We start from the raw sequence: 13,038 nt of genomic DNA on the forward strand, positions 1-13,038 counted from the left end.
TCAGTGTCAGCCAGTTTGCCGTGGCTATGTGCAGTTGACAGACTTTGAGCGAGGGCATATAGTGGGCATGCGGGAGGCCGGGTGGACGTACCGCCGAATTGCTCAACACGTGGGGCGTGAGGTCTCCACAGTACATCGATGTTGTCGCCAGTGGTCGGCGGAAGGTGCACGTGCCCGTCGACCTGGGACCGGACCGCAGCGACGCACGGATGCACGCCAAGACCGTAGGATCCTACGCAGTGCCGTAGGGGACCGCACCGCCACTTCCCAGCAAATTAGGGACACTGTTGCTCCTGGGGTATCGGCGAGGACCATTCGCAACCGTCTCCATGAAGCTGGGCTACGGTCTCGCACACCCTTAGGCCGTCTTCCGCTCACGCCCCAACATCGTGCAGCCCGCCTCCAGTGGTGTCGCGACAGGCGTGAATGGAGGGACGAATGGAGACGTGTCGTCTTCAGGGATGAGAGTCGCTTGTGCCTTGGTGCCAATGATGGTCGTATGCGTGTTTGGCGCCGTGCAGGTGAGCGCCACAATCAGGACTGCATACGACCGAGGCACACAAGGCCAACACCCGGCATAATGGTGTGGGGAGCGATCTCCTACACTGGCCGTACACCTCTGGTGATCGTCGAGGGGACACTGAATAGTGCACGGTACATTCAAACCGTCATCGATCCCATCGTTCTACCATTCCTAGACCGGCAAGGGAACTTGCTGTTCCAACAGGACAATGCACGTCCGCATGTATCCCGTGCCACCCAACGTCCTCTAGAAGGTGTAAGTCAACTACCCTGGCCAGCAAGATCTCCGGATCTGTCCCCCATTGAGCATGTTTGGGACTGGATGAAGCGTCGTCTCACGCGGTCTGCACGTCCAGCACGAACGCTGGTCCAACTGAGGCGCCAGGTGGAAATGGCATGGCAAGCCGTTCCACAGGACTACATCCAGCATCTCTACAATCGTCTCCATGGGAGAATAGCAGCCTGCATTGCTGTGAAAGTTGGATATACACTGTACTAGTGCCGACATTGTGCATGCTCTGTTGCCTGTGTCTATGTGCCTGTGGTTCTGTCAGTGTGATCATGTGATGTATCTGACCCCAGGAATGTGTCAATAAAGTTTCCCCTTCCTGGGACAATGAATTCACGGTGTTCTTATTTCAATTTCCGGTAGTGTATATTGAGGAAATGGAAAGTGCTATTGACGTGCGGTTTTCACAGAATAGATTGGTAGTCAAGGGCTCGTGTTGTTATAGTAGCACGTATAAAGTGTATTTTTTGTGCATACATACACTTTTTAAGTGGAACAGTTCATATCGGCATTAAAAAACTAGAAATAGGGTAAATTAGAATATAAGTAGCTTTTGTTGCAGGATTCTAGTGCGAATCGTTTACGACATATTGTATTCTGAATAATTCTCACACCGACACTTATACAATACCTGTGGTAGCACACGCTAGAGAACAAGTGCATACACTAGTTATGTGGATTGTGACCTGTAACGAGACAAGTGACCACCACAGGATGTGTTCAAAATGACCGCCGGCAGCGGCAACATACGGCTTTCAGCCTGGTACGGAACGACTGCTGCTCACGTACTAGCATTTCAGCAGAGATGTCCGAGCAGGCTGCTGCAACATGTAGTTGCAAATCATCGTGGTGTAGTTGCCAAGTCCTTGCTGCCAGCGTCTTTCAGATTTCAACATAGAAAGAAGTCTACAGGCGTCAAATTCAGGGAACGGGACGGCCAAAGTACAGGTCCTCTGCGTCCAATCCAACGATTTGGAAACAATTCCTAAAGACATGTTGTAATATTTCTTGCGCTGTGGGCTGGACATCCGTCGTGTCTGCAGAGAAACGTCTTCTAACATCCGTGGAAGATATCCTATTATGAGGCTGCGATACTTGTGAGCGTTCCCTCTATGAAAAAACGGGCGTATGAGCTGAACGGTCCACTATCCCACACTACACGTTTACACACCATGGACCCTGACGTTCCACCTGCGAAGCCAACGGTATTGTGAACAGACCAACAGTGCATGTTTCAGGTTTTTACCTGGCCATGATTGGTAAACGTAGCTTCATCACTGAACAAGATACTTGATACACCTCAAGTTTCCTATCTTAATGCGCATGTACAGAACTTAATACGATTCTGTGCAGCTCTTGATGGAGAGAGATGTGTTAGGGATGGAACCAATGATGATGACTCATACCAGTTCCTCGTGTAATTGCTTGGAGGCTAACGAGCGGAACAGCTGCAACAACAGCAAGAACATTAGCTTCCTACTCGTCTGTCGTCACTTGTTTCCTTCAGTTACTTCTTCTAAGTGTTACACTACCACTTTCATATAACTGGTTGCAGAGGTCGATAAATAACTGCCGAGTTGACTGACGTCTATTGGGATATCTTCCCGCATACACCGTACATAATGAACTTCATTCTTCCTACACTCTCCGTACACCATGAGCATGTCGGCTTTTTCTGCATCGATATAACCAGTCGTTCAATCGCGACCTATTGCGTGGACATTCACTTACTGATTGACTAGCAAGTCCCAATGCACTCAAGGAACACAAAGCACACTGTAAGCGAACGTAACAACATCGCACCTAGCAACTACGCAGACTGGATGGTATAAAAGAGTGTCTGTGTGGAAACTTTTCAAAGTACTATATCTTGTAAACGAATTAGAATCCCGCAACAAACACCAGTGACATTCTAATTTACCCTACTTCTAGTTTTTTATTGTCAATACGCATTGTTCCATTTAAAAAGTGTATATTTGTACAAAAATTATGCTTTCTGAGTATTATTACAATCTGTCTATTGGCTAACTATACCAGCCTCTGACTACCAATCCATTCTGTGAAATCCGCACATCAATAGCACTATTTATTTCCACAATATTTGCGTTGCAAGTTTTAGGTGATTCAGTCTATACACATTACGTGTTTCTTGCAAACATTGTTTCAATTGAGTTTACAATCGTAGTATTATCTTTACACAGCAAATGCTCAGGTAAACCTGTGATTTGATTTGATTGTCAAGCAGGTATAATTTCAGTTCGTGTTTTAAGTCAGTTTTATTATTTATAACATTCTCTACATCACATGATGCGTGATCCAAGATTTTTATGGATTTATATCGCTGCTTTCTGTGACACTCTAAGACTGAGTAATGGATAGTGCAACCAATTTGTTCTGCTAATTTTATATTTACCATTGTTGTTTGATAGTTGACAGAAAGAGTGACATTAGATACGATCCTTACCAGACGGTTTTGTGTAACAAATATTTGTTTCCCCAACAAACAGTTGCCCTATAACATGATGTCATAAGACATTAGTTCTTGCAAATAAACGAAATTAGTTATTTACTTGGCATTTTTAAGTCCAAAATAATGCAGAGTGTGTATATATGATGCTTTCCACTGTACCGTCCGTTAATGAGTGCAAGTTTTCTTAAGTAACACCTTGTCTCGTGAATGCTCCAAGAGTCACGCAGTTGGCGAAAAGCGTTCCTTGATTACTTGCTGTTCATTGAGATGCCAGAACTTTTAACATTTGTTGCGTTACTCAGGCCAGTACTGGCCAGAAAAGCGGAGATTTTCTGCGGACGTACACTTTACAAAAACGAGCAATATAATTTCAGCACGAAAAAAACTAGGAATAGAAATATAGATTAGTAATGACGAAAGAAAATTTTTAACAGGTGTTGTTGACTAAAGTCTTGTAGTGAATTCCACGCGCCACTAGGATCTGGAAGAATAAGGACAGGTAGTTAATAAACATTTCAAAACAGTAATATTGATGTGCTCGAGAGAATACATACATGTAAACACAACAGAAGATGTCATTTTTGTTTGAGAACAGTCACAAGTCGCTCATAGTATTCTTCATTTTCCGGTTTCGCTCCACAAATGAACAAGATTATCACCAGAACATACACTGTAAAAGATACAAATTGAGATAAAATGGAAAACTTACATATACCTTACGTAAAGTATATATTCTATTTCCAGTATGGCGACTTAAGTTTAAAGATGACTGACAGCACTAAATATTACGTTTAAAGTTGGCTGGTTGAGAACTCTAAAGATTAAACTGGCTGTACTATAGTACTTAAACTTAAGTTTAAAGTACAGTAGTAAATGATGAAATTGACAGCTTTAAAGATTAAATTGACTGGACAACAGTACGTCTATGGTATAGTGTATCCAAAGATAGTTAACAACTACAGAAAACTACATTTACGTTTTAATCGCCTCTTTTATGGACGTTTGTATAGACATCTCATATCTGTACACATCTGCCTATCTTTCAAAAAATATGAATACGTGTGTAAAAATTAAAATATGTTTCAAAATAAATGCATATTTAAAAATGCTTTTACAAATATGCATTGAAAATTAAAGTGTTTAAAAATATTTCTGTTAGAAAAATACTGCCTGTATTACATTTCGGTTGATTGTCTACATATCTGTCAGGCAACTTTTAAACGCAACCTTTAATGACGTCAGCCTACTCTAAACGTAAGTCACCGTACTGGAGGCCGGCCGCTGTGGTCAAGCGTTTCTAGGCGCTTCAGTCTGGAACCGCGTGACCGCTACGGTCGCAAGTTCGAATCCTGCCTCGGGCATGGATGTGTGTGATGTCCTTAGGTTTAAGTAGTTCTGAGTTCTAGGGGACTGATGACCTCAGATGATAAGTCCCATCGTGCTCAGAGCCATTTGACCCATTTTCACCGTACTGGATACAGAATATGTACTTTACGTAACGTCAATGTAAGTTTTCGGTATTATGTCAGTCTGCATCTTTCGCAGTGTATGCTCTGATGATGCTTTTACTCATTTTAAGAGCGTAACCGGTAAACAAAAGATACTAAGTGCGACTTGTGGCTGTTTCCAAAAACTTAATTTTAACAGTCGCTCCCCTTGCAGGCAATGCCTGCTCTTGCCATTTTGTCATTGTTTTCTTACTGACTCCCAAACAAGTAAAACTGTATTTTCTTCCCTTAGTGAAGTTGAGTTTTTCACTCTGAAAAGAATTTTCACTTAAAAACTTTTTCTACGTACACAGAACGAAATGGAAAGTCTTCCACCAGTCTAATATTTAACAAACTTCATGGCAATGTTGATAGTATAACAGATACTAAATAACAAAACTTTCATTCCATTGTAATTGACGTCCATCATCAAAATTAGAATGAAACTGAATTGCAGGGATTGCTGAATCTCATCCCAAATGTTTTGCTGCAGTTCTTGAAGACTATGAGAGTTGTTGCTAGACTTGAGAGCTTCCCACACAATGTAATCACACACTACATATCAGGTGACCTGGGGGCCAGGTAGGGGCACCGACCGAACTGACATGTACTTTCAGCTCTGTCTGGTGTGAATATTGTGTAAATGTGCTCCAAGGTCGGCAGGCTGTACGGGCAGTTGCTCCATCTTGAAAGTAGCTGTAGGTCTTTTCCTTTTCCGTTAATACTGCCACTCGTCCGGGATTGCCCCACGCTGTCTAACTGTATATAGGAGCTCATAAAAAAATTTCCTCAATTATACCTCCATTCCATCATTTAATTGCCGGCTGGGGTGGCCGAGTGGTTCTAGGCGCTCCAGTCTGGAACCACGCGACCGCTACCGTCGCAGGTTCGAATCCTGCCTCGGGCATGGATGTGTGTGACGTCCTTAGGTTAGTTATGTTTAAGTAGTTCTAAGTTCTAGGGGACTGATGACCTTAGAAGTTAAGTCCCATAGTGCTCAGAGCCATTTAGTATCACTTAATTATACAAATAATATACTTCCGAAAGATTTATTTAACTGAGTAGCCTACCCATACCTGCAATAATTAATCAGAATCTTGAAATGCTATATATTGGCATAACTTATAATTTAAGTAACCATGACTTCTATCTTCTTATTTGAACTATCATCATGATTGGGACAGCCGTAGAGATCTGTCTACTTTTACAGCTGGCCAAAGATCTTATTATACAGGTTCCACGTATGCCAAATTTTTGAGTATCGATATACTCTGACCAATATTTCGATGGCATCATATCGCTCTAAAATGATATAAACCATTAAATGAGCTACACTTTTCATCATTTATTACTTCGATACACAGTAATAATCATCCAAACGAAACTGATATAAGAACATTAAAAGCATATAACTGTGAATGCACTGAAGTAATAAAAGCAACTCGTATTAATGCAGCATAATGAAACAATGGTACATAATTATACACGAGTGAAATAAAATTTTGGCCTTTTGAACCGCTGATAACGTACCCGTATAAGCTTAACGGAAGACCCTAGTGGAAAAATAATGCTGAAGATTTTATAACGTATTATGTATGTTACTACTGTTCCTACGTAGTCATAACTTCACATGTGGCTATTGTTGTTTCTTTCTAAAGAATGAGTAATTAAAGTAACTACTAAATCCTGTAAGTATTTATCGAATTCTAAACCAGTAGACACCCTGCCCATGTCGCTGGTTACGTTATGTCGACTGTCAACACGCTCTGGAATATTTAGAGAGTGATCTATATTATTTGGGCAGTTGAAGGAATAGATAAGGCATCAGGGTGTTTGCAAGCTTGCTGATTATTTACACGGAAGATAGAAGTGCATGATTAGCTATATGGCAGTTTATACCAAAATTGAATATTCGATTATATTGATTAATTATTTCCATTGTGGAATACAGAGTTGAATACAGCTATTACATGTATGTTCTTTTTATAATCAAATGTTGGTGTATAATTGAAGAAAAATGTTTTATGAGGCTCTATAAAGAGTTATTTTATGCACTTATTACACAGCTGTTGACCTGCGGTACAGATGACTTGCGGATTGTCAGATTGTGACCGAAATCTATTATCAAAATAAAAACAATTAGAGCTGTGTACTGCGTGATGCAGATATTAACCTTTATTAAAGCTGTTCAATACCTTCGCTATCTTCTTAGCTTTGATCAAGTATGGGCTCAACTGTACTCAAGATTTGACAGATTTATTCTTATTTAACTTTGCAACTCGATGCCCTTTCTTTTCCGCGGTCGTCAGTTACGTAAGCGAGGGAAACCGCGTGCTTACAACTGTTTGCTACACATTTTGCGGACAATATCCACGTATATTACTGAATGGACCTGCAAAATTATCTCATTTTACGACACATAGTACGAGAGATGTGACTTTTATACGTGGGAGTTCGATTCTTTAAAGCAGGGGTTCCCAAACCTATATATTCTTACGGAACACTTCAAATTGTTTATTTTGAAGCTTAATACGAATTCTGAAAATAAGAAAAACTTGAATCTTGCAGTGATAATTAGAATTTTAAAACATAACTAATAAAAAATAAATAGTAAGAGAATGTGAAATTAACAATTAGTATCGGCAAACTGTCGACAAAAAACGCCATGTTATTAACAGTTTTTCGCAGAGCAGTTATTCATTTCTCTCATAACATCCGTTTCCGTGCAACACAGTTTGAGAAACCCAGAATCAGAGAATGAGGGTCGGGGATTACTGCTATTTTTTGTAAGCGGCATTGAACAAGTTTGACCTGCTCGTGTAGTGTAACGTACAGCGCACTAGCTTGCAAGACAGGTGAGCTATATGTGAGCTATACGAGGATAGAATCCCCACGGCGGATTGGCGACCGCGGCTGGCGCACCGACTAGCCTCACTGCGCTTCTTAGGTGGTTTCCCACACTCGTTGAGGTAAATGCTCGGCTGCTCCTCAAATTTCCACCTCCAAACGGTTAAAATACGACCACACAACAGAACAAGGCAGCGAAAATGTAGCAAGCGATTAAGGATTTTTCTTTCGTCGTTTTGTGGGAAGTACGACGAAGGAAAAGTTTTGTAAAATTACGAAATTGTGTGCAAAGTTTATTGGAAGACACTAAGTGTTCTCAGATACCGGATGATTAGGGCTATAAACAAACGAACACCGTCCGAGCAAGCCTTGAAAGTCCAACTATAACGACCGGCCGCCGTGTCATCCTCAGGCCTTAGGCGTCACCGGTTGCGGATGGACATGCAGTCAGCACATCTGCTCTCCCGGCCGTTTTCAGTTTTCGTGACCAGTGCCGCTACTTCTCAGTCAAATAGCTCCTCAACTGGCCTCAAAAGTGCCGAATGCAAACAGCTTGCCAAGAGCACTCGGAAGACGCAGATGGTGACCCCTCCAAGTGCTAGCCAAGCCCGACAGCGGTTAACTTTGGCGATCTGACGGGAACAAATACTACCACTGTCTCAAGGCCGTTGGAGAACGAATAGCGCCATAGTCTGAGTAATTTGGGCGCAGTTACACTGCCTCAAGGCGTTCACACAGTTCCCAACTGTAACTTTTGACGTAATGTGTGCTGTTGAGCCGCGCGAGATTAGCCGAGCGGTCTGGGACGCTGGAGTCATGGACTGTGCGGCTGATCCCGGCGGAGGTTCTAGTCCTCCCTCGGGCATGGGTGTGTGTGTTTGTCCTTAGGATAATTTAGGTTAAGTAGTGTGTAAGTTTAGGGACTGATGACCTCAGCAGTTAAGTCCCATAAGATTTCACACACATTTGAACATTTTTTTTGCTGTTGAACCTTTAACATAAGGTTACATCCCTTAATGAGACAGAATTTGGAATTTTTAAATTCGCTCACTAACTGTAAGAAATACTGAGAAACAAATTTTTGTTGTAATAGTCAACCTGCGACTGGGGACGTGCCCTGGGGTAGCCGTTTACTAATGTAGATCTTTGATAAAATAAAGATTAATAATGTAGATATTTGATAAAATAAAGGAGGGACAAAAGCGTGAAATCCGCCACTGTCGTTGGCCGGGGTGGCCGAGCGGTTCTAGGCGCTACAGTCTGGAACTGCGAGACCGCTACGGTCGTAGGTTCTAATCCTGCCTCGAGCATGTACGTGTGTGATGCCCTTAGGTTAGTTAGGTTTAGTAGTTCTAAGATCTAGGGGACCGATGACTTCAGAAGTTACGTCCCATAGTGCTCAGAGCCATTTGAACCAATCATCCGCTACTGTCATGTGGGAGAACGAGGCGAGACGAGGTTAGCTTCCGATACGCCGTCACCGAGGAACCGCGAACCGCAGTTATGAAGCACAACCGACGAGGGCAGGCAGGCAGCGGCGCGTCCCCCGCTGTGCTGCGGCTACCCCGCGGCGCCACGTGCTGGCCGTGTGTCGGCCCGCTGTGCTCCTGTGTGGCTGTGCGGCTGGCGGGCTGCCAGCAGTAGCGGCGCAGGGCTCGACCGCGCCACTCCACGCTGCGCCGGGCCGGCAGCGGCGCGTCTCAGCGCGGGATGCCGCCACCGCCGCCTCAGCCGCACCGGCGCCCAGGTCTGCCAACACACCACACACGGGCTTCTGCTACTCGCTCGCCGCTGCATGGCCACGCCGTAGTTATCGCACGCGCGTAGCAGCTACTACAGAGGCGCCTCTTATCAGCCTCTCCCAGGGGCTGTCGTAAAATGTAGCCTTTCACTGCCGTAATTCCTTGTAGGAATTCAATATCTCATCCTATTTGTGGAGTAGATCTTCGAAGAGGGTTTGTCGCTTCATTTTTTTCAAGTTATCACTCTCCTGACTCTTTTGATGTACCATCCTCTTCGCTGGCCGTTGTGGCCGAGCGGTTGTAGGCGCTTCCGTCTGGAACCGCGCCACCGCTACGGTCGCAGGTGCGAATCCTGCCTCGGGCAGGGATGTGTGTGATGTCCTTAGGTTTAGCTAGGTTTAAGTAGTTCTAAGTTCTATGGGACTGATGACCTCAGATGTTAAGTCCCATAGCGCTCAAAGCCATTTTACCATCCTCTTCATCTCAAAGTAGTACCTCCAACCTACGTCTTCAGTTATTCGCTGGATGTGTTTCAATCTCTGTCTTTCTCTACAGTTTTTACCCTCTGCTGCTCCCTCTGTCGTAACATCCTGTTCCTTCTTCTTGTCAGTGTTTTCCATACACGCCTTTCCTCGCCGGTTCACACATGGCTCTGAGCGCTATAGGACTTAACTTCTGAGGTCATCAGTCCCCTAGGACTTCGAACTACTTAAACCAGGGGTCTCCAAACTTTTTAGTCCACGGGCCACATTTTCTCCTCCACGAAGACATAAGGGCCAAGATCTACCTAGTGAGATTAAAGCACCCTAGCACTCCATGATCACCGTAATGTAAGACTAAAGGAAATATGAAATCGCAAAAATCTAAGGTTGTGGGAATAGCTAGCACTAAAAAGAACTACGATTTTTATTTAATTACATAATTTTGATTGTCGGACGTACCTGACCGAAATTCTGGCGAATTTCACCGACAAAAAAAGTATGTCACTGCACGTTCTTCACGAAAGCGTCCTGCAAAGTTAAAGAAATCTCAAAATCATTGTTAGCAACACTATTGCTGCAAGACCTAACAGAGGTAGAGTACGTCAACGCATTGTTATTTCAAGCGGTGCAACAATAAGTTTAGTTGTGTAGTCTTGTAGCGAGTAGCAGAGCCAATGTCTCGGTGTATTGGTCGCGACAGGCCTCGAAACTCAATTGTTGGGAGTATAGGTACCACCTGAAATATTTGACGGGCCGGATACTGGGGATGTCCGGTCAGCTAACGCGGGCCGGTTTGCCGGCCCTCGCGGGCCGGTTCAGCCCGCGGACCGTAGTTTGGAGGCCAAACCAAACTAACCTAAGGACTTCACACACATCCATGTCCGAGGCAGGATTCGAACCTGCGACCGTAGCGGTCGCGCGGTTCCAGACTGTAGCACCTAGAAGCGCTCGGCCACTTCGGCCGGCTTTCCTCGCCGGTTCTGCCGAGAATATCCTCATTTCTTACCTTATCAACCACCTAATTTCCACCATTCTTCTGTAGAACCACATCTCAAATGCTTCGATTTTCTCCTGTTCCGGGTTTTTCCACAGTCCGTATTTCACTATCATACAATGCTGTGCTCCAAACATACATCTTACAACTTTCTACCTCAAATTAAGACCTATGCTTGATACCAGCAGAAGTGTGTTGGCCAGGAGTGTCCTCTTTGCCACAGCTAGTCTGCTTTTTATGTTCTCATTTCTCCGTCCGTCATGTGTTATTTTGTTGCCTAGGCAGAAGATTTCTTTAATTCATCTACATCATCATCAACCTGCTTTTAGGTTTCTCGCACTTCTCATTTCTGCCAGTTCTCGCTACTTTTATCTCTCTTCGATTTGCTCTTAATCCATTTTCTGTACTCATTAGACTGTTCAGCTGATCCTGTAATTGCTCTTCACTTTCACTCAGGGTAACAATGTGAGCACCAAATCGTATCATTGACATCCTTTTACCCTGAATTTTAATGTCATTCTTGAACCAAACTTTTATTTCCGTCATGCTTCTTCGAATAATACGTTGAACAGTAGGGCTGAAAGACTACATCCCTCTCTTACATCCATTTTAATGAGAGAACTTACTTCCTGGTCTTCCAATACTATTATTTCCTCTTGGCTCTTGTACGTATTGTATATTTCTTGTTTTCTCTACACCTTATCCCCATTTTTCTCAAAATTTCAAACATCTTTCGCTATTTTCCGTTGTCGATCGCTTTTATCAGGTCGACAAATCCTTTGAATGCGTCCTGATTTTTCTTTGCTGTCATTATCGACCGCCACATCAAAATTGCCTCTCAGGTGCCAACTGAAACTTCAAAATTGACGCTCTGGTGCCTAACACACGCTCAGCTTCATTTTCCGCCTCTATGAAAGCCATAATCAATCGATTCAGCAGCGAGCAAAGGTGTGAATCCGACGTTCACATGGTCTACACAACCTCCCATCAGGATGTCCTCCGAAGATGTGGACGAAACTTTGGGTTTCTCCAAGAAATTCATTCGACGACGGCACAATAGCCCCGAATATTTTCATAAGTGTGCATGTGCGTGAGACCGCTGGAGATTTTGCGGTTAACACGTTCATATTCTGTACGCCAGTGTGGCAGCTCACGTGCCGAGCGAGGCGCTGCCCTGTTTGTAATGAGGCGACGCCCTGTGGGGCTGTGCGGGAAACAGCAGCACACCCACGCCGGTTAGCGTTCATCCCACGTGTGCTGCTCCTGCTGTACTGTCGCTGTCCCGCTAGCTCAGAATTTTGTCAGAGATGGCTGACACGAAAATATCGGTGATGCTCTGCAAAATCAACTATTGAGTGAGACAAGCCTCTGCACTGAACGTAGTTTAAATAACCAGTGAAATCACGGCCCACCCACGTCGTCGCTTAACGCCACTGGTGAGCCCATGTATATGCCCATATCGCCGTGTAAAATGCAACTGTTACTCATCAAAATAAAATTTAAAAATGCAATTTAAGGCCTGAATATACTACAGTTGTTGTCACTTTGATAGAAGTTACATCAGATAAAAAAGGCATTGTTTTCTATTATTTTGATATAAGTTACACGAAACAAAAAATCGTTTGTTTTCTATTATTCTTGTGGACTGCTATTGACACCTCGGGTGTTTTCGTATTTTAAGGGTTCCATACCTAAATCTTTAAAAACGGGACCCTTGTAGCATCACTTCATTGTCCGTCTGTCTGTCTGTCAGTCCCACTGCTAAAATCCCTTTTCCTTAGGAAAGGTTAGACTGATCAAAGTTGAAATTTATATCACTGTGGTCTGCGGTCTTTTGGTGGCATAAAACATTGAAGCCTCTAAATCAATACAATCAAGAAATACTGCTCTTTATGTCACATGTTTTGATATTCGCTGACCCGCTCATCGAAACCTATAGGGAACTACCCGTTGACCTAGAATCATGAAATCTGATAAGAAGAAAGGTGTCACAGTACAACCAAAGGGAAAAATTGCAAAATTGTTAATTTTTTACTATATCGCATGAAAAAACTTTTTTGTCATTTGTTACAAGACTCTCTGTCCCTCCGCCTGTTAAGATCCCTTTTTCTCAGTAACGGATAGACGTATTAAGTTGAAATTTACGTCACCAACAGACGTCTACAGCCCTTTCGTGGAGTAAGAAAGTTAAGTAAGTCAATGTAA

At 43.5% G+C, this 13,038-nt stretch overlaps 1 protein-coding gene across 2 annotated transcripts in view; it reads left to right on the forward strand.

The window, feature by feature from the left end:
- LOC126319790 (aquaporin-11) overlaps positions 1–13,038 on the forward strand; it is a 259,549-nt gene that overhangs the window by 26,302 nt on the left and 220,209 nt on the right. The window contains exon 1 of one of the 2 annotated variants that reach the window (XM_049993522.1): positions 9,257–9,362. The exons of the other annotated variant lie outside the window; for it this stretch is intronic. The gene's annotated coding sequence lies outside the window, so the exon portion shown is untranslated. Of the gene's footprint in view, positions 1–9,256; positions 9,363–13,038 lie in introns of those variants that run through there. 2 annotated transcript variants of the gene reach the window in all.

This window comes from Schistocerca gregaria, chromosome 2 (genome assembly GCF_023897955.1).
Source record: "Schistocerca gregaria isolate iqSchGreg1 chromosome 2, iqSchGreg1.2, whole genome shotgun sequence".
In the NCBI taxonomy this organism is placed as follows: Eukaryota; Metazoa; Arthropoda; class Insecta; order Orthoptera; family Acrididae; genus Schistocerca; species Schistocerca gregaria.